We start from the raw sequence: 22,765 nt of genomic DNA, 5'->3' as shown, positions 1-22,765 counted from the left end.
AAAATAATGGGAAGAGCTGTAAGAAATACCTGAGCATGTCAAATGAGACCAAATGACAGAGAGGAGACTACCTCAAACCTGAAACAAATTTCCTCTGAAATATAGCTGTGATCCTTGGGTTGTTTTTCTTTGGGGCTCATCTCACTGCTTGAAGTCAAAGAAAACAAAGTGCTGTTTGATTTGATATTATTGCTGGGAGGAACTTCATGGGTCATCAAATCCAGCACTATGAAAAATGTGCATTCAACCAAAAGCACAGTTGATAGATGTACCTGCCCTTCATCTTGTGTCTTGAACTGCTTAAAATTTCTGATAGCTCAGACGTCTTGCTTTGAATGAGAATGGAACATTTTACTGTTGGTGCTAAATTATGAGCTGCTGGCTCTGTCTGCCCTGAGCTTTACTGTCAGTGGCACAAGAATGTTGGAATGGATAAAAAGTGATGAATGAGTAGTTCTTAGGGGTTTTTTCCTAAGCATCTGCTGTTGGCCGCTGTCAGAAACAGGATCCTGAGCCTGCTGAACTTGTGCTCTGGTATCAAACAAGGGTTATTTTCTTAAGAATTTTGAAAATCCTCTCTCTCTCTGAAGCAGAGGAGGGGAAGGAGGGGGGTCCTGCATGACTGGGCTGCTGTAATGCATCATGCTTGGGCCAAAGAGGAGGAGGGCTGCAATTCCAAACAAAGCATTCATGTTGCCTCATGTTGGCTCCCTTCACCCAAGGACTGATGGCTGCACATCGTTCCTGTCAGCCACGCTCCACTCTCCCTTGGACTTTCTCAGGGAAGCAACTTTGGCAAATGTTTTTTTCCTCCATTGTGCTCACGTGTCAGAGAATATCTGTGGAAATGGGAGGCTGCTCCATCACACTCATATTTTGAAGGAGACCTGGAAGTTATGCAGAGAGATGATCAGAGGTTCATTACACACCACCTTGGAAACAGAATATTTGGTTTTATCTTTAACTTTGCAAAGCTGTCTATGTGCTAGCCAGAGATTCTGTTGTTTTGTTTGAAAGGCATGACTGAATGTGAAAAAGACTGAATTGGGACTTGTGTATACAAGGTTTAAGACTGTAAATGATTGAATCTACTATCTATCTAATATCTGAGTTTCTAGGGGGATTTCTAGATTTCACTTGTGCAAATGTGACCAGTTTGAACATCTGAAATTGCAAATAAACAAGTTAAGCTTGGTGCTATGAATAATAATGTTTTCATCATAAATAGTTTCTGAGTTTGCTGATTTTTTGGTTCACTGCTCTTCCTCCCTCCTTGATTAATTTGAATGTCTAAAATTTCCTGACTTCTACATTCATGAATTTAAAAATCCTGATCTTACAAACACTTGCACAGACACACATTTGGGGCCACTTTATCTTTTGACATTAGAGCTTTGTGAGTAGTAAAAATATTTACATAATCCTGGTGCATCTGTTTCTAACTGGATGATGAGTCCACTCCTGATTTAATAAGGAAATAAAGGGAAGCAGTGTTTTGTATCTTAATATCCAGGGTAGATATGAGTGGAATAATCTCTCAAACTTAATTTTTTTCCTTTGTAAATATTCCAGTTTAGTAGGTTTGGGTCTTAAACTTTTCCATTACTCCTTAGGGGATCGTATTGGATGACTCTTGGACAAGGAGCATGTGATGCTTTTTAATATTGGCAGGTCTTGAAAGCTCCTGAATAGATTAAATGTCTTTTTGCCTTCTTAGAGATGGCCTCCTTGCCCTTTTTAGAGTTTGGATCTAATCCAAGTAAAGGCTATGACTTAGCTCAGCTGCAAACAAAACCTGACTACTGGCTCCTGAATTATGAATTGAAACTTCACATAATGGAAATTTGAGGCCCAGTAGTCTAAACATAAAAGTTGCCTTACAGTATTGTTTTTGAATGAGTGCAGGTAGTTTTGCTGGGGCTTTTTTCTGCATAGCTTTTTCTTCCCTTCCTGTTTCATTCTTACTTGTTTTAATACCTAATTGTAGGCATACAATACGTAATTAAGAGGCTCGGGTACAGGAAGCTCTCAAAATGCATGTGAAATTTGGAAAACATAGCTCTTTAACTTCATATTTAAAGGTATAGTTTGATAAGGGTCTAAGGAAGATTGCAAGATTATGTAAATGTGTATATAATATCCAACTAGCTTTGATACCTTCTTGTCCCCTATAAGGTTCAGAGGAGATTTTAATATTGATTCAGTATTCCCAAGTGCTAATTTTGGCTAGAAAACGTCAATATTAATTTAATTACTTAATGTTTCTGTCCATGTCATCATTGTAGCCTTGAATGACTTCCTTTTCTTTCTCCATTCTCAAATTTAATATTGAAGTAACTCACTGTTTACTTCATATCCAACCCTTACTAGAATGATACACGTGTGCATGCCCACAAGTATACCTGAAAGTCTCTGCAGGATCTGGCACAGATGTAAAAAAGGTACAGCTAAAAGGAACAATTGTCTTCTTTCACCACCTCTCACCCATGGGCATTCCCATATCCTTGTCAATTAAAATACATTTTTCTGAAAAGCTGATAGTTTTGATCTAATGACACCAAGTGAAAGATTTGCTGTTTTACTTCTTGTTTTCTTCCAGTAACTAATTGGCCTCACCCATAAATTAGTATCATATTTCTAATTTGTCTTGCTTGAACTGTGCAGCAGTTTCTGGGATTGAACCCCACTGTGTCCTCGCTCCTGGATCAAGAATTCTTTAGCATCTCCTCAGGGCTACTTCTTGCTGTTTATAATGGTCACTTCCCAACAGAAAGCATGTTTAAAGCCTCCTATAGAAACCTTTAGTTTCAACACTCAGATTTTTTTTCATGGTGGCTTCTTTTCTGCCACCTTCAATTTTCCAATGCAAATTAAAAAATTTGGATCTAAGATTTGAATGTAATACATCAGTGGTGCCACAGAATCACATCCTGACTTTCTGTTCCCTTGTCTTAGAAAGCTGAAGGCTTTGTGAGTCATTTATTCTTGTGCTGTGGCACTGGCTGCTCCTGAGTCATTCACTTGCCAGGATGCTGAAGTTCTTCAAGACATCCCCTTTCCTGGAGCAGTTCCCTCTGCTTTGTGTTACCAGAGGTGTAGCTCTGTCTCTGGCTTTGCCTGTTTTAACTGAAGTCAACTGAATATGTGCACTGAATTTTTCTTTCTTCTTTATGCCTGTGTTTTTTATTTCATTCTGCCAACCTATGTCTTAGCAGAATATTTCTTCCAAGGAACTGCTTATATCTAGACTTCAGCATTTTTATGTACCTGCATGAGCATTTGACTAACTCTGATAAATGCAAAACCAAACTAAAGCAATTTCATTCCCCAGTGACTTTATACTGTCAACTACTTTGAGATCTGTCAGTTAGCCAACTTTTAATCCATTTAGTGTGTGCTTTATTGACACGAGCCAAATTTGTAGTCAGAATATTATGTGGTATAAATCACGTGCCTTGAAAGTCTTAAGTATTCAATCAACTCTACCAGCAAAACCTGTGATTTCAAATTCTGAAATCAGGTTTGTGTGAATATTGGTATCATAAACCCCTTGAGATGGCCATTAGTTGCATTCCTGTCCTTTACAAGAAACCTATGCAAATTTTTCAGTTTCAGTCCAGCACTGGTTTTTGGACAAATGAGGTTCCAGTGGCCAAGGCAAGAAGTTAGCAGTCATTTCTTCTCAGAACTGTGGAGAATTGCATCCAGTGAGATTTACATTTAAAAAGGAACTCATTACAGGCTGAGTATCGGTTAATGCTGTTAAAAACTGCAAACAGACTGGAAAATTTGGAGCTGATGTATGAAGTGTTGGGTGAGGAAAGTGTTTCCAATAGATCACAGGCTGCTGGCTTCCATCAAGACATTGGTGACTCTTGTAATTGTGCTTCTGTGTTCCAAGTGCCTGTCAGAGGTCAGCATCTCTGGGAACAACAGTGTTTGTACTTGATGTCTTTGTTTATACTTTGATTCACAAGTCTAGTTTCTTCTTGTGTTTTCTTCAGTGGAAAGAGATGTTGTTAATTAATGTTCCCAGATAGGAATGCCCATCACAGTTTAGCTAAAGTAGCATGCACTTCTTAATAGGAATGCTCATTACAGTTCAGCTAAACTTAAGGTGCATTTCTTAAATCTTTGTGCTCCTTGAGTGGAGAAACTGGCCTGGCCTCGTAATCAAAAATTAAACTGGGGTTTCTGCAGATTTCAGCTTGATCCCCTGCTTTAGATTCTCAAGTTCAGTGGTTGTTGCAGCAGCTTCCCAGGACCCAGTATCTCAGGAAGAGGATCTCACTGTTAACATCACACACTGGGGGTTTCGGAGGAGAAGTAGAGCTGATTTGATGAGATAACTTTTCTGCTTGAAAGATAATATTGAGAAAGTTTCAGAATATTCGAGGGCTTCCCTTTTTGAAAATTTATATCACTTTACTGTAATTTCAAAAGAAGAATCTGTTGCATTGTGGGAAGAACGTCATGGAGTTTAAAATCAAGTCTATTTTAGTTTTGCATAAATCCATCCTTACTAATCTTAATCTGCCTTTACTAATCTTGCTAGCCTTCTGTAAAATTGGAAAAGGCTGGTTTGAAATCAAAATTGTGCAAACTCGAGTCAAAACCCACTTCCTGAAGCCAGCTGGTGTACAGTCAGCACCATTTACATGCTTCTGATGGAGCTTCTGATAACCTGAATTATCCATGACTGATGTCTTTATCACAGCCTCCATGCTGTAAGGTGAGGGAGAGCCATCTGCTCACAGCAGGATTAATCCAATTGATGGCCCATGAATACAAGCTGCTGCTTCATGGATCTGCCTCTCTGAGTGATGGGAGAGGCCGTTGCTGTCATATCACTGTAGAGACAGGCATGTGGCTGACTGCACTTGAAAAAAGTCCCCCAGGATGCCTAAGCTTTGTTTTCTACATCAGCAGCGAAAGAAACACTTGTTCAGGGTGTTCTTACCTACGGCTTGTACCTCAAGAAAACAAGGCTGGAACTAAAACCCATAGTATGCTTAGTATTATCTCAAAACTCCATGAACCATGGATTAAATTTTATTTTGCTTAAGTAGTATAATAAATATTTATTTTAAATATTTATTTTGGGCAAATGGCAATGTCAGCAGAAGACTTAAATGCAAAAAAATAGTTTGAGATTTCTTCTTTTTCCTTTTAGTTCCTTTGAGCTTTTCCTTTAGGCTTTCATTATTAACAATGAAATAGCAAACCTGCTCAAGGGCAGAATTGTGCTCTGAGAATCGTAAGTGTGGTTATAAAAACAATTCTTTCCTCCATAGTATACCAGATAGCTTAAATTTTAACCCTGTAAAGCAGGATTCATGAACTGGGCCATATGAATTTTTGCTGATAAGGTTTGGAATTAATCCCATTTTGTACAGACCTGTGGTTGCAGAAGCTTAAGGAAATTCATCACAGTTGCAGATTGTTTTCCAAGTAATATCCTCATGGACTATGAAGCCTATCATTTTATGATAAATGCATAAAGGTTTTGCTTAACTTCATTTTTGAGCGACTCCATCTCTAATCTCTGTTGCTCAGTTTTTAAGCAGGCTTTGGCAGTCTGGCTGAACTACAGTAGTGCTGACATTGAAATTGCACAGTACCAGGTGGGGGGAGGGATGTTAGAGGAGGTTCATTGTAGACACAGCTTGGATTTTTCCTCCCCTTTGATACAGCTGAAACTCTTACTTCCTGCACAGACAAGCAGTCAGCATGATTTTTGAATATTTGGGTAGAGGATAATATACAGCAAAGTTATTCCACTGTAATCCCTAAGGATGGGATAACAAATAACATCCCTGCTGTACAGGCAGCTAGAATTATTCAGAAGGTGTAAAGGGCCTTTAATGTTGTGAGGAGCTGCCTGTAAAGGGTGCTTTTGAGTAGGCACATCTGTAACTTTGCAAATGAAATCAGAGGCAGGCACAGACGAGGCTGCTGGGTTGTTTGCTGTGCTGAGGAGGTGACTAAGCATCTGCAGCTGCTGGCAGGTGAGCTCAGAGCTGCAGGTGGGGCTTCCAAGGCTGCTCTGCAAAACAGGCATTTGCTTGCAGTGATAGAGGCATTACTACCACTGCTCCTTCCAGAACAATCACTGCTGAGATTGCAGCATTAAGTAAATGTTTTCCTTTATATTAGTGTTCTTATCTTTAGTCTGCCTGGGTAAGGGGGAATGGCAGTTGTTCTGGGAAGAGCTGTAGTGGGGAACTGGCTCTTGGGTATTCGGCTCAGGGCTGTTCTGCTCCATGGGGCTGTGACAGGGCTGAAACTGGGGCAGCAGGGGGATATTTGGGACAAGATTTAAGCTGCCACTGCCAAAATCTGGGCCAAAGCAAGAATGGCTTTGATAATCAACATTTCTGTTTTAGACGTGGTTCCCTCTTGCTTACTGTAGCAGCAGATACTAAAGTTTGAATTTCTGCAGGTTGAACTATTTTGAGATAACTGCAAAGGGGAAGGACTGTGTGAAGAGATACTGATATACTGTTCTTGTTTGTAAGTACACCTGAAGAGAGAACTATCCAAACATTTTTTGTTATCTGTGGTCTGTGACATGAATTTGCATTACATATCTGTCTCCGAGGCAGATGACAAGCTTTTACTAAAAAACCCCTAAAAAACTCCCAAATCTTAAAACTCTCTGATTGTAGCATCCATCCAAGGTAGTGTTTGTTAAAAATGATTATTAGTTGTACAGGAGTGTGTTGGCCTGTTCCTTTTTTCCTAGTTTGGGTTTTACAGCCTCTGGTGTGCTGTTAAGCTGTGGCAGCGTGGGAAGCGAGCAGGGTGTTGGCAGGCAGGAGCTCCATTCCCCATCCATTCAGAATCAGATGGCCCATACCCACCCCAGGTTTATTCATCTTTCTACAGGCTGGTTCATATTTCTACAGGTTTCTGTCCAATTCCTTACTTCTTACTGTCATCTAAGTTATTGTAGTTACAGTATGTAGGCTTATATGACAAATAGCAATGAAATTAAGTTATGCACAAGTGGGTGCTGTTGATTTCAGTTATAGTCATTGAACGGCTTTGAAGAAATTAAAAGGCTTGGGGTTTGTTAGGGTTTTTTTTTTCCCTAAGAAGGTATAAATGAAAAGTGCACCTTCTAAACAGATGGATATATGAATGATGAGGAGGTAATCTGATCTATATAAATGGAATTTTTTCTACTGGCTTCAGGCCAAAAAGCAATAGGTTTAAAAATAATTGTAAATTAAAAACCCTGGCTTTAACTTGAAACTAGTTTTTCCTCTGAACAGAATAATTCACAGTGAATGACCAGAGAGGCTCTTGATGAGAATTGCTGTTTGACTGAGGAGCTCTGTGAGGCATGCAGATCTGGAAGTCACAGCATGCTATTCAACCCTTGTTGCCAAAGTTCTGCAGGCCAAATTATTCCCAGTATGACACCTAAAAACTTAATCTGTGTTGATGTGTATTTCCTCTTACAGGGCTCTTTTGCAACTATGAGTTCAGCTGTGCTGGGTCCACCTAGCCCTATATCCTGTCTGTGACTGTAGCCAGTAGCAGTTGTCTGAAAAGGAGTGTTGGAACAAGCCAGATGAGATGCTTGGCCAAAATACTGTCCCTGATTCCCACAACTGCAGTCCAGAGTGCTCTTAAATCAGCAGTGGTGCCTTCTTTGCACAGTGTCAGGCAAGGATCACAGAGTGTGTTGCAGAGAGTGCCCTGGCAGCACAGCTTGTGCCAGGTCTGGGGCTACCAGCTTTTGGCTCCTTGTATGGAGGAGCCAGGAGATCCGGCTCCAGCTGTCTCCATGGAGAAGCTGTGCTGGTGCCCAGGTTGGGAGGGACAGTCTGCTCAGGTGAGCGTGTGGCTCCTTCATCACCAGCAGGTCCTGGGCAGCAGTCCCACACCACAGCTACTCGGAACAGGCCTGGGAAGGGAATTTGCTTTCCTGAGCCCAAGCAATATTATGTTTTGGGCATAACTGAAGAATAATGGGTTCTTAGTCTAAATAATTGTTGTAAGAAAGCTAAGTAAGCTAAAAACTATTCAGCTAAAGTGAAGAGTTGAAATATTCAGAGGAAAAGCTTCCTCAAATAAAGTAAAGGGCAGCAGATGTTATTAGGATCTGTTTTACTACCACAGAAGTGCTGATCCCAACTCTCCGTTGCATTTCTAGGCTGTTGCTTTTCTTCCTGGGAAGGCTGTGAGGGTCATATGAACTGTGTTTCCTGCTAACAGCCCCACTGTTGAAAACTTAAGAGAGCTTTTCAATTTTCAAGACTTCTGGTGAAAGCCTCTGATCTGTGTTACACAATCGAGCCTCAGTTCGTGCCTGTCGGAGGCCGGTAGCTGGTAACATGTGGGCAGCTCCAGTCTGCCTCTGAAAGGTTTTGTTCAGTGTGTGCCTCTGCGCGGCCCCATCAGGCCCTTGTACTTTTAAAATGTTAAGTACTCAGCTTTGCTCCAGTACATTATCTCACAAATCTTCTATTGTTTGGCCCTTTTCTGAAGAGCACATTATGTGTGGTGGCACGAACCATGGCCAAGCTGTGTCTGCAGTGCATGCAAAGGTGTTCTTGGCTGGAGCCGGTGCCACCCACCATTGGGTGGTTTGGGACTGCCTGGGTTTGGGGGTGCTTTGAACTTATTCTGCTTGGCCTAAACTTTGCAATGGAAGCATAAAGTACTGTGGCTTTGTTCAATGGGTACAAGCAGTGACAGGTACATAATGTTCCTATTCTTGGAGTTGTCAGATGGAAGGGAGCTAATATGATAACCGATAATACTTTGTCTTCTGTGATCTTGAGAGATAGCTGTGCTTATACATCTGATTTCCACTGGAGAGGGTTGGAGGAAAGTAAAACAATCCCTGTTAAGGCTCAAATCCAGTCTAGCCAAGCTGCAGAGTTTTCATCAAAGGCAGGAAACAGATGGATGGGCACAGATGCAGGAGGAGCTGCAACTTCTCTGGAAAAACTACCCAGGCATGTGCTGCAAGCAGGGACCACAGGACAGCACTGCTGTTCTGCACAGGGCCTCAGCTCTGTGCCAGTGGATGGATGGTCCCACAGCCCCTGCAGCTCAGGGAGATGCCATTTTGGGGAGGAACCTGCCTGGCATTTCTCCCAGCGCTGTATGCTTGCCTGTTTCCAGGATTTGCTCGCTGTAGTAGAAGAAAAGTGCATCAAAGACTTATTTATGTTTCCAAGTCTTACATCTCTGGAGTGTGCTGGAGGCCCTGTCTTAGGGAGCTCAGTCTTACCTCCTTTGCAGCAGCACCTCATTGCCCTGCGTCCCTGCTGAGTTCTCCATTTTGGAGTGCAAAGTTGTGTGATAAAGAGTTATTTTACCTTGGTGGGCTCACACAGGCAACCAGAGAAACCTCTGGGGTATGCTGGAGTGTTGTTTCTTATGTTCTTTGTGAGACAGAAAAGAAAAGAAGGTCCAGCACCGTGTCCCTGGTGTGTGCCCAGCCACTCACCCAGAGCCAGTCTGACAGTCAGTCATTGCTCCTGTGAAAAATGACTCTGTGCATGTTCTTTATTTGGCACCTTCAGGCTTTGACTCCTCCTATTTACTTGGAAGGTGCAAATATTTAGATCTCTTCCAGAACAGACCTGTGTTATTGTTATTTAGAAGATTTCTTTTCTTAAGCAGTTTAGGTTTTTTCTTCTTTTGTGTAGTTTTTGCCAAAACCAAAGATTTTTCCAAGCAAGAAGCCTATGTAAGCACAACTGTGTAGTGGGGAGAACTTTTCTTCGCTTGCTTTCCCTTTTCTAAAGACAAAAGAGCGTTATTGAAATGTGCTTCCTTTCTGACTGCTAATGGCTTTTCCTTCCTTCCTTCCTACTTGAAATGATCTTAACATTCTCCCATCCTGTTGGGTATAAATTTCAGCCTGGACTGTTTTCCCTGTTGAGGTGTTGAGTCACTGGCCTTGAATGGGAACCTGTGATGAGGTAGGGAGAAGAGAGGGCTTGGGAAGAAAGAGTTTTTCCAGCAGTTTGGTGGTACATGTGATGAATTTTTTTAAAAACAAGGGTAAGGTGCTATTCATTTTAGCTTGGGGCTGCTCATATACTCTTTTCCTCATTTTATTTCTGGATGCTTTCTAATGGTAGAGCTGGATAAATTCCTGGCCATAATACACAAAATACATAAAGGAAGAGCTGGTTCATGCTCAATAACAATGTTCCATTTTAAGCTGCCTCAGGTTAAAGGAGAAAAAAAAATACGATGTCATATCACTCAAATCCATTTGTGTCCTGGAGGAATGATGCTGAAATCTTGTTTCAAAGGCTCTGAGTGGGAATTATGTCCTGAAGCCTGGATATTCTCCAAGGCTTAATTAAGCGTATTCATAGAAACCCTGAACTTTATGAACTGGACAGCAGACCTCTAAATTTGGCTCTAAGTGCAGAGAGGGTATTGTTTCTGCACACTCTGATTAGCAACACTGAGCACAGACACACACTTTGGAATAATTAGTAAAGTGGACAGGAATTAAAGCAAGCTTTGCTCTGAAAACAGACTAGATAACGAGTCACCTTCCTATCTGCATTTTTCTCCTTTAAGAAAGGTTGTATTTTGTATGTGTGGTGTTGGGTTGTGTCATGTGGGATGTTTCTTCTCTCTCTGTCTTCCATCCAGAAACTCTTTCTGGTCTAAAGTACACAGTGGCAGATTTGAGACAAAAATCTACATCTCCTCCCATATCTTCTTGCTCTGCAAGATGAAGAAGACAAGGCTGAGCAATGGCAATAAACCAGGAAGAGTAAGGTTAGGTTAGTACCTCACATACACTTTTGACAATCTCAGAGAAATCTGAACCCAAATATCCTTGTTACTACTATTATCTATGCTTTGGAGGTTTCTTTTGTCCTTTTTCCCTCCCCCAAGCAATATGGGTGAGAAATTAACTTCTAAAATCAAGACTCAAATTATTATTGTAATTATTGTAAGGTATCTGAGCTTGTGTGAAAGCAAAGTATTGTTCAGTTGGATTAAGCAAAAAATGGTGGTTTTTTTTTTGTTTGGTAAAAAAGGAGGTGAGACTTCAAAATCAGTTGAAACCAATGTGTACTGCTGCCTTCATGGATTTGTTTCGTTTGCAGTCTTCCCTCTGGAGAGCCAGCAGTGCAAGAGGGTCACAAAAGTGGTTTAGAGGGCTTTTTTGTTGGTGTTTGAGGTGAATTTTTTTATTGCTCTGCTTTAATTGCAGATAACTTTATAAGAGATAAGATTCTTCAGTAATACTTCCTTTTAAGAAAGCTCACATATAGGTGAAACTGAAGGGTTCGCTTGGGGTTTTTTAAGAACTCTACATTGAAGGGATATTTCCTTATTTTTGGTATTACTTAGGACTTATGTATCAGGAGATTTTTTTTTTTATACAGCTTTTCTCACAGCATCTTAAATAAGTGTGCAAAAAAGCTGAACAAAACAAAGTATCATCTGGACAGAGTGAGTTGTACGCTTTGCTGTTGTCACAGTTTTGTCAATGTTGGGGTAAATTGCAAATGTCTTCTGTTCAGAATTTTGTCCACTCAGAATTCCACTGCGGATTAGTTTTGAAACATGCTGTTCAAAGGAATTTAAGAAAAAATATCCTATGTAAAATTAAAAAAAAAATCATAGTGTTAACAGATAGAAATGTTGATTGACTTTATTTTTTTAATGTAAGTCATAACATTTAGACATGTAAAAATATAAGTGCTTTTTAAAATGTAAAATAGCTCCATGAGACTGCCTAACTCTCTGTGCATGACATCTCCAGGCTGCTTAAGTACTGTTTGCTTTGTTAGTGAGATGAAACAAAGATCTGAGAATGAAAGACATTCGTGGTCTGGAGAAGCAATTGTTATCAGTGAAATTTGTTTCTTGGAAAATGAGGCTCTTAGAGCTGGAAACTTTGGCTTTGACATATTGGAGCCCATGTTTCACACAGATGTGCAGGTCCTGTTCTGATGACCAGGAGTCACTATGGATTTCAGTGGGCCATTTCAGCTTCCATCCTACTTGAAGCTGTGTACCTTCCTCCTGTCTGTGCTTGAATAATGAGGAAAGAACCACAGGCTAGAAAGCAGCTTAATTAATCCAGGTTAAAGAGGATGCAGTTTGGGATAGATGAGGTCTCCTTACAATGGCAATTGCCTACCCAATGTGTAGAGTGTGAGTAAAGTGTCGTTACAGCATTCCCAAGTCTTGCGGCTGCTGACCTGATATTGGAAGATTTTAATCTAACAGAGAACAAATGTCATCATCATCTTTCATATCTCTGAAAGCAGCACTGTGCTCTATATCTTTTATGTTTGATCCTTGCAGGCACTTTGGATGTGTGTCTTATGCCCAGTATCCTGCTTTTGAATTTGCAGTGCAGTATCATAACACTTCATCTTTCAGTGAAAGAGCCAGCTGAAGGATGAAGTCTAGGAAAAACCTTGGGGTTGCACTCTCTGTCTGAACTGCTTTAGAGATCAACCCAGCTGAATTCTAATTTAGAGAAGAAAGCTTCCCATGCTACATTTGCACTGTAAACATTTAGGGAGGTTTGTAAGAGTTGAAGTGTCCTTTAGGCTGATTGTTCTGTTTTTATGAAAATTTTGCTTGTGAGAGCCCTTGAATACACACTAGGGAGGAAAGAGGTGAACAGAAGTAGACTACGGAATTCTGAAACTATATAACATCATATATCAGGAGACTAAGCTTTGTAATTAAATATTGAACAACTCTACCAAGCCTTTTCACAGCTTGGATTTGAAGTTCAGTAGTGTGCTGCTAGCCCATCTTGAATCATATGTCCATCAAAAAATTCAAGGTCAAGAAGGCTCAGATCTACCAATCAGTTCCTTTTTGGTTGGGAATTCTTGTAAGAAGCAATCTCTTCTTTTTAATGTCTTGACATTGGAGATTGGAACTGGAGTGGGTGGAGAGATGGAGGTCCTTACAAAAAACATCAGACAAAGCAACAAGGCTGCTTCCCTGAGGAAGGACACAATGGTGTCTGGCTGCCAGAGTCCTGGACAGCTGCTGGCTGAGCAGTGTCTGAGTGGAGATCAGTGCAGAGGTATTCCCGTTCTGTATCTTTTTATTAAGCACAGTTCTATGGGCAGAAGTAATTGCAGCAAATCTAGGAAGATTTGGGTTCTTTCTCTGCCCTTTGGCTTAAGGCTGTAGTTATCTGTAAACTGAAAACACCATTGTAAAACTCCAAAATCACAACCCTCTCTAACAGGTCACCAGCCTGCCTGTAAGGAAGTAGCCATGTGTGAGAGGGCCAGGTCTGTCACCTGGGCAGGCAGCAGGGAAGTCTCATCGACTGCTTGGTTAACGGCAGCATCCTGAGATGTCAGGCTCATTAGGGACACGCTGCTAATTTGGTCAGGCAAGGGCTGCCAGGCTGCATTGTGTGGGGTTAAGCAGCGTGAATAGAGCCCCTAAGCAAAGCTGCTGGAATCTGCTTTTGTGTTCCCTTTGGACGCCTGTCCTCTGCTGTTGGCCTCTTTTCCAGTTCCAAGTGGCCACGTGGAGTTTTGGCATGGTGAGTGCTGTCCGTAGATGAGTTACAGATTGCAGAAGTGATCCAACTTGTGCTGAGAGGAGTTATCCAGCTTCTCTTCTCAGCTGCTTTTGCATACATACACTTAGAGTGTCAATTCACTACTTTGTGGGACTTAATTAGAAATGGATTAAGCCCTTGCTTTTTAAAACCCAATTTGAACTGCTATAGGTATTTTCCTTATCATCCCTGCTCACATGTGCTGGGCACTGCCTATATAGCTATTAAAGTTTGCATTTCTTTTCTACTGTCAAAAGATAACCTTCCTCCCCTTCCCACATGCCATGGAGTCCTGCAGGTGGGTTTGCAGCTCTGACAGTTGTGCCTTCCACATGCACTCCAGTCCCTGGAACAGCTGGGAGCTGTGGACTGACCCTTTGGACACAGGAGATTGGTGGTGGGGAAAACCTGCCCCATGCAGCCTGTCTGGGTGGGTGTGCTGGCTCTGTGTGCGCCTGGCTGGAGTGATTCCTCATGGGATTATTGTGAAAGGTTGAGCAAGGAGAAGAGATTGTTTTCATCTCATAAAGGGAACAAGCAGATTGTCTCACTGCTGCCTTTCCCCAGCATGCGTCAGAATACTGTTAATTTAGGAGTTGGAACCCAGTGGAGGATTTTCTGATTCTCTACCATGTGTTTGCCTTTGTGACTCCAGTTTCTCTCTCATCCTTTGGGGATGTTTTCCCCTGACATATTCAGCCCTACCAGAACTTACTTTTGTTTCTGCCAGAGAAAACACTGAAATTAATAGTTTTTGGTAACCATTTTCTACATCTTCATCTGATCGATCTGATTATGTTAAGGCTGAGTCGAATACTCCATTAAGAGTTTCAAATGCTCTCAGAACTGAAGCAGGAAGAGGTTTCCCAGGAGACTGACTGTGTGTGCCTGTGTGGAACAGACTTGATGGGGAATTGGCCTGCACAGTTCCCTGGCAGAGCAGCACAGCTCCAGCACTTCTGGCACCAGATGCCTGGGCTGATCCTGGGCTGGGAATAGACACCTGCTGGGTCAGGCTTTTTATCACACTGGGGGCTGCCCTGCCCTCCAGAAACAAGGGGAATTCATGCCTCTGCCTCTGTATCATGTACAGGGATATTGATGTAATGCAGTGCCCCATTTTGGGAAGCAGTGTTTTTCCAAGGGTGGAAAAATGCTGGCTCTGTGGGAGGGAATACTTTTTGCAAATAAGCACTGAATTTCCTCATTTTACTTTACTAGGGATTTCTGTTCGAAAATAAGGCTGGGGGGGGAAAGTTTGGAATTATTCTGGGAAGCTTTGACTCAGAAAGGGGAAAATGATTCATATTATTACTGTTATTTATTAAGGAGAACAGACCATGAACATGATCTTTTACTTATCTTTGGAAACTTAAAGTACTTATCCAGTGACCCCAAAAGAGTTTGTGGGTTTGAACCAAGGTCTTTCAACATAAAAGCTAAATCCCAGCTGTGGGAGCTGGCCCACAACATTTTAAGAAGATTTACTCATATTACCTTCGTACTTTATAAGTATTTTAATATCCTCAGTGCATCCCTTCACTGTTTGTGAAATGGGGTAGTAAATAAGTCTTGAAACTTGACCCTTTCTGTGCTGTGACAATGGTCAGTTTATCTCTGATTATTGCTGGAGTCTTGATGTAAGAGGTCAGTCATTTTAGAGTCAGTCTAGTTTTGATGGGGAGAATTTGATTACTGAGAAAAGCAATTTGTTTAGTTGCAACATTTTTTGTCTTTTTAATTTGGAAATAAACATTTACTTCTATAAAAATAACTTTGCCGTTAATAATCAAAACCTAAGATCATCAAAGCTATACATTAGAAAGAAGGTTTTAAGCTCCATCTTAAGATAATACTGAGATCTGTGCAGTAATTTATATTTGTGTTTGTATTCTGGTACTATGTAAAAAAGCTAAGTGCAACCTAAACAATGTTTTAATTATATTTGGCAAGAGAATTTAAATAAGGAAAAATAAAACTTGACACAGTCTATGTCCCACTTGTAACTACAATCTTGTACTTCAGAAGGTAGTATAACTTAATGTTTTAGCTAATTCCTTAGGTCAGTTCTTTAAAGAATCAGACAAGGGTCTGTACATTTTATGAAAATGGAAAGGCACTTGACTGTGGCCACACAGTTTTATCTTCTCCACTTGTAGTATCATACTGTACACCCTTAATACTTATGGTTGTGCTGTCAGTGGCTGAGAGTCAGAGAAGTTAAGAGAAAGTTTTAACTTGTAGGTTTTAACTTTTAGAGTTAGAGACTGGAACAAATATCTCCATTACCCTCCTGAAAAATCCTGTTAGCAAAGCAGTCCCATCATATCTAAGTTACTGGCTTGAATATTGCTTGTATTGTCTGTTAAAGTATAGCAGCTTAATCTCAGCAGAGATTGAGGAGGCATGCAAAGACTCTGCTAGCAAGAAAAAATGGATAGAAAGGACAAATTGTCACAGCAAGTATAGAAACTTGAACTTAGACCATTTTTTTACTGCACTGGGGAAGGCAGAAGTCCTCAGCTTCCACAACTGTGAATCAAACACTTCTGACCAGCTCAGCATCCATCCCAGAAGGATTTCCTTACAGGCTCAAGAAAACTGACTTATGTCAATTGGAATAAACACACTGTGCAAAGTTAAGGGGTCTCCAAGGCTTTGGATAATCAACAGAAATCTTAATTATGTTCAACCTCAGATAAGAATTTATCAGTAATTACAGACATTTAGTTGACATGTAAGCAGTCCTGTGAGATCACCAAAAAACATTTCTTGGATCATATCTATTAGTGGAGTTGAAAGTTTTCTTTGGTTAAAGGTCCAAAGTAATGCCAGCCACATGGTTGTGGAAGAGATGTGATAAGGCATTGAAAATCCATCAGTGTTTTCTTCTTAAGGCTGCAAAATAAACGCATTGAACTCTCCTGTAGTCAGTTTATGCTTGAAATCATCTTGTCCTGTGTCCTGTCAGAGAGTCTGAGTAACTGTTAAGGTAGAAATAAGATCCTCTGTCAGGCTTGTAAATACCTTCCAAAACTGAACTCAAGCACTGAGCCATGCACTCAAGTACTGGAGTCTATGGGTGCCACTACAGGGAGGGGCTGTATAAGAACAAACATATGTCAAATATATTGTAGAGGTTTCCTCCTTCTGGGCTTGGACTTTGTAGCTCACTTGGGTTGGCAGTATTGAACATGGTACAGAGTTTGTGGCTTTTGTGTCAGATTTCTTAATGCAGTGCCGGATGTACAAATACTGCAGCAAAATACAGGGATCTATAGTTACACATGGCCTTGACTGGACCTCTAGAGCTCTCCTTGGCTATCTTCCTCTCCCTCTCCAAGTTAGCAATGTCTGCATAAAGAAAATGAGCATCAAGATCATTCCCAGCAAGAAGTATCCTCGTAATCAGACCAAAAGCTCCATTTCATGGAAACATTTTGTGAGTCAACATGCTGAAATCCACAGTACATCCCAAAGATCATTATTAAGTAGTGTGGCTAAGAACTGTTTTCCTGGGAGTGATTTTGCTGCTTGGGCAAATCTCACAGGTGCAGCGTATTAGGAAGTCCAGACTGCTTCCTATAAACAAGCAAGCAAAAACAATCCAAAGGACAGCAATGATCTCTTGCCTTGCCAGCAGGGAAAGTCCAAGAGAAGACTTGGACTTCAGTAGAAGTAGAATCTGGGCGGGGGGGTAGGGGGGAGTGGTGGGAGTCTGTAGTGTATAATGGTATTTTTGGAAGGAACCATTTATTCTGTACAAAATTGTCCAGTCAAAAGAGCTGATAAGTTTAAGGAACAAGCAGAAATACCCAAGAAAAAGCTCAGGCAACCCAGCCTGGTTATTGAATTGAATGCAGCCCTCTCTTTGTATGGTACAGGTGGGCCTGAGATTTAAGTCATCTGCTATGCAACATGCATACTTGGCCATAGCCAATTTCATCTGCATCAGCCAACGCTGATTGTTCAAGTGGGGTAACTCCAGCATTTTCAATCTGAGAATGCAGCCCCCTTTTTTTTTCCTTTATTTTTTTCTCTTTTTTTCTTTTCTTTTTTTTTTTCCCTTTTTTTTTTTAATTGAAGATGACCAAAAGAACACAAATTACAAGGACCTTCCTCACCTGCGAGGCACAGAGTTTGGTTTGGTAAGTAGATCTTTTTGAAAATTCCCTTAAGAACACCCCCAGCTTCAGCCTAGTGATACAACACTGATATGTTCCTCTTTTCTCCTAGGAATGAGAATTCAAGTACCAGCAAGAAGGTAAGCTGTGTAGTGAGTTATTACAAATTTCACATCCATTCCAAAAAGATTCTTCCTAGAAATTCTTTGACTATGAAATTCAAATACTGTTTGAAGTCAGTTGTCTTAGAAAATTTTCTGGTCCTTTTTTTCTACCCAGTTCATGTAGAATGTGATAATTTATTCTTTTGTTTTCTTGGCTGAGGGGAATTCATTGTGCATTTTTGTTTCACCCCACTAGTTTGAGTGATTCATCTTGCCTTTCAAAGTGATTACATGTCCATCAATCCAACCACAAACCCCTTTTTGAAAACTCCTTGCTGCTGTTATATGTACTGAATAAATCCCAGCCAGACTACCTCTAATATATGTTTCTGTGACACAATAAAATGATTGCAGGGATTATAGCTCTCTGTAGATGCAACTGAGAGCTATTTCAGCATTGAGCAAATAAACCAAACAACCTTCCCATTCCCCGCCCCACTCAGTAAAACCACTGCAAATTATGTATAACCTGTATTTGATCTTTTTCTGCAGCATCCAGAAGAGTCTGTGGAAGCAGCTACCTGGAGCAGCCTTCTTGCTGTTTTCCACCTGCAGCCTCATGAGCCTTGTCTCCAAATAGCTGTGTTGGGGCTTTCTCCTGGCACTGAGTACTCTGCATGTTGTTAAACATTTTCCCATCTGGTTTTGGCTCCACAATGGATTTCTCCTGAACCCTGAAAGCAGTGAATTCTTTTGAATGAAAATGACCTGACTGAAGCAGAATGCAATTTGAAGAGTCTTCCACATGTTAGTGCTATATCCTGGAAGCCTCCCTTCAGGATTAGTGGTTCATCAGATGCTTTAATGGCCAGGGCTGGCAGTGCTCTCACAGGCAGAGCACCTCTCAGGTGGCCTCCTTGGCTCTGGTTTTGCCCCAGGTTATTTTCACTTCTCTTTCCTCAGAGCTGTCTTTCCTCGTCAGCTCCTCTTCTTCCTCTTTTACTTGTAGGTGTTGCTCTTCAAGAGCAAATTCTCATAAACTTACATCATGGTTGCTTTGGCTTCACCTTCTGCTCTTTGTATTTCAGTATAACATTTCACTTGTTATGGCTTATTTTTAATCAAACCATATCACATTACTTTTTGGGGCCACAGAAATTTGTTTGACGTGTTTAAGTTGCCACTGTGAGGTTCTTCTCCAAACAGAATTCAAACCATTATGTTGCAATCTGTACCAGAGCCTTTCTAGCAGCTGTGTTTATACAGCTTCTAGTAAAATGGGTCTCTGATTAGGATTTTTGAATAGCTCATTCACTGAAAAAAATGGTGTTTTGAACCAGCTAAATCTATTTTAAAAATTGGGATAATACATGATTAAAAGTTTTGGTTTGAAGAAATCAGTGGCAACACCCTGCCAAATTTTAGGCCCCAAACATCATCACCATTAGTATTGTAAAGATTAAGTTGCCGGATTTTAACTGGGCAAGAAGTGGTTTTCTTTAGCTTGTTTAAAAAATTAACTGAAAAATATATTTATCATTAATTGAAAATTTTATGTTCAGTCACCCCAAAATTGTTGAAGTTTGGTACATTAGATGAAACTGAAGACAGGTTCTTTTTTTTTTTGGAATTGTCAAGTAACAGTGATTTGAGGGCAACTTGATGTAGAATAGAAGCTGAACATGAGGCAGTTCTGGGGTTGCCCCACAGTTATCAAGACGAGCTGTTTGAAAAACCAAACCCCATCCTCAGCTGAATAACACTGACACACAGCACAGACTCTGTGTGCTGGGCAGGTGGGTTTTCAGTAGCCTGTCTGCTCCTTCCCTGCCAGGCAACTTTCTCAGGAGGATGGAGAAGCAATAGCTGCTGTGGCAGCAGCAGTTTTCTGCAGGGAGCCCTGCAGGCTCTTCCTCTCACTGGTGAGGCTGGGGGGAAAAGGTTCCTCATCTTTGCTGTTCCCCACGGTGGAGGTGGCAGCTGCATTCCCAGAATTCTGCAGGTTTGGTTGCTTGTGTTCATGCTGAAGACACTGGCACTGTACAAAACCAGTAAGCGCACATTAAGGCAGGGAAACACAAGTGCTGCTTCTGCTCCATTAAACTGGAATTTAGGATTAAAGGACCAAAATCTACTTCGGCTGACAAACTCCATATTTAAATGTTTTTTAAATTGTAAACTAAGAGCAAAGATTTATAAGTTTGTGTCATGATCCATAAATCTAGATCTTGTCCTTTGCCTCTAGACAAATGGCTTGTAGAGGAATTTGTAGTGGTTTGGATAAGTCTAGGTTTCAGCAGTCAGCCCTCTTAAGTCAGACATATATGAAACATCTGTGATTGTTTGAGGAATTTGGCAGACAATCGTGTACCTAAATCACATTTTCCCCTTTGAAAGTTGGAAATGTCCATGTATAAATTAGACACACAAGCCACATAACTCTGCACTTGTGAATTAGACAAGGTATCAACCTGCTGTTACCTTGCAAATCCTACTGCAAGATAAGAGCAAGTTGATAGCTTGCTGTAGTGAGAGACCAGCTTAAAGTTCTTTAAAACTGTGTACCTTTTTTGTGCCCCAGAATAAAATCTAAGAGCTTTCAGGGGAGTTGCTGCTAAATGGCAGGCTACTTTAGTGTTCAGAATTTGCCAGTTAGCCAAAAGACTAAGACTGAAATCAAAAGGTTCTTTGAGTAAAATTATACAAACCCTCCTTTCCAGGCAGAATTCTGAATTACGTGCGTAGTTGTCACATGTTGGGCCCCCGAGTACATTCACCATGCAGTTGTGCAGACTCTGTCTAGAATCATCTCATCCTGTAATGAGATCATATGAATCCAAAGTGTATTAAACTTAATCCTAGTTTTCAGGGTTATACCCTGTAAATTTTAAATTGCAGAGTATAAAAAATGCATAATGTTCCTGACTGCTTATTATAAAAAATGGGCCCCAGCTTATTGTGAGCCAGCTTTGGTTCTGCCACTGAAAGCAGAATTTGGTGAAGGGACTTCAGTAGGAGATTCAAGCTGATGTTTGGTGACCTTTGTCAAGCTGAACAAATGATTGCTACGTTTGCCAGAATTGTATTAGTGCTGGATGCTTCTGGTGCAGCCTGAGCAAACGAAGTTTAAAAGTCTGGCTGTCTATCAGCAAACTTTGCCTTTTGATTGAGTCTGTGCTGCAGCATGGACCCTCCAGGCAGGAACTGAGGCTCTGCTTTATTTGATGCCAGGGCTTCAATAGTTCCAGAAAGTAATTTTGCTTGTAATAGAAACACATGATGAAAACAGACATAATCCTAAATAATGTGTTAAAATCAATTCCTGTGTGTCAGATTCCTGCATAGCACATGTCCTTTGGTACACACGGGAATTGCCTGAACAACCTGAGAGGCTGTCACACACATACAGGCTGCACCTCTGTGAGCTCCAGCTCTGAAATGACAAAGCAGAGCTATCAACTGTTTAAGCTGAACCCAGCTCATAGTGGACACAGAGCCAAAACTAGGCAAGAGACCCCCTCCCAGAAAAGAGAAGCCAAAATTTGCAGCTAGTCATTGAATAACCTCTAAGAGCTAAAGGCTACATGTTTCTGACTTGACCACTTAGATTCTGTAAATTTACTGTAGAAGTGCCCTTGGTATCTTTGAGCTTGAGGATGTACAAGATTTCTTAGCAGCATTCAGTGACCTGTCTTGTGTGATGCCAAGCCTTTTTATGTTCAGCTCCCTACTTTATTCTAAGGACAAGCTTAGTTGGTTGCCAGTAGTCCTTCTGAGGCAGAGATTTTTACTGTGCCTGATTGAGCAGCATCACACTGGAGGGAATGAAGGTGGAAGGATTGTCTTCCCCAAAGCCATTGCTGGAACAAAAATTACCCACACTGGCTTCAATATGTCACTGCTGTGGAGAACAGGCTTATTGTTTTCTTGCAGCTCTTCCTGCCACCTCCTTTACCCTTCTTTCCTTTCTATCTTCTGTACTTTGGCCTCACTGTTCCCTCTACATCTCTCCCTGTTTTCGCTTACTGTTCCTTTACACACTTAAACCAAGGCAGTCCATTCTAACTGACTTGGGTTTTTGCTTTATTCCCTGGGAAACATCTATATCCTTTCTGTTCCCTTCCCAGGGGCTTTTTTTGTGCCAGCACTGGTGCATCTCAGCCAGCTGCAAACTTCCCTCTCCTCCAGCCGAGTGAGAAGTTGATAGCAACAGACTGGGTGCCTGACTGGATGCAGCTGAGCATCTCCCCTTTAGATATTCTTGGTGGCTGCTGCCACGCTCCCCACACCATGGCCCAGTTTCTCTCTCTGTGGGGAGGGTGGCAGGGAGGGCTGGCACAGAAAGTGCAAACCAACCTGGCATCTTCCACAACTGTATTTTTTTTCCCCCTTGAAGAATATAGGTTTCCTTTTAATCTGTTTGGAAGGTATTCTTGATATTTATGGGGTAATGCAGTGTAGTATTTCTCTTGCCAGCCTATCTGAACCATTTCAGGAAGTTGTGGCTGATTGGCAGCTGTCAGTCACGGGCTGTACATTGTCAGTGTTTTTCTTAGGCAGGCTGAATTGCCTGATACAGCTCTTTGGAATGTAGCAGGAGGCAGTGCAGCATTTTCATTTAATTGCTTGTGGAGATCGCTACAGGATTGTGGTGTCAGAAAATATTGCTAAATCTCCAGGGATTTCTTGGCATTTTGTTGCCACAATAAAGTCATAGTTGTCACAGTGGCTTAGTACAGCCACCAATATATGTACACTTATTTATGCAGCCTGAACATGTAGTGCAATAATAAAATACTCTATTTACATTTCTGTGACTTGCATTCTTTTGAGTCTTCTAATGCTACTTTTGTTATTCACTGTATTGTGTAAATGCATATTTCTTATATATGAAATTTATAAAGATGTTAAGAAGAGTTGTCAGTAAAGTCACATTTTGCAACCAGTCTTAAATATGATCCTACTTGTGGGTTTGTGTCTCTGCTGTTTTT

The 22,765-nt window shown here is 41.1% G+C and overlaps 1 protein-coding gene and 1 long non-coding RNA gene across 6 annotated transcripts in view; both read left to right on the top strand.

Annotated features, from left to right (window-relative positions):
* The window catches only part of ZDHHC8 (zinc finger DHHC-type palmitoyltransferase 8), a 117,729-nt gene that overhangs the window by 45,861 nt on the left and 49,103 nt on the right, over positions 1-22,765 (top strand). The window lies entirely within an intron of this gene.
* Positions 5,458-22,743, top strand: LOC137484710 (uncharacterized). 2 transcript variants are annotated; one of them, XR_011004989.1, is made up of 3 exons: positions 5,458-6,133; positions 17,633-17,810; positions 18,327-22,743. It is a non-coding gene; the product is annotated as an uncharacterized lncRNA (long non-coding RNA). The 2 variants fall into 2 exon arrangements; XR_011004988.1 differs by lacking the exon at positions 5,458-6,133 and having other exon boundaries at positions 17,585-17,810.

This window comes from Anomalospiza imberbis, chromosome 18 (assembly GCF_031753505.1).
Source record: "Anomalospiza imberbis isolate Cuckoo-Finch-1a 21T00152 chromosome 18, ASM3175350v1, whole genome shotgun sequence".
Lineage (NCBI taxonomy): Eukaryota > Metazoa > Chordata > Aves > Passeriformes > Viduidae > Anomalospiza > Anomalospiza imberbis.
This window is presented reverse-complemented; position numbering and strand designations above follow the sequence as displayed.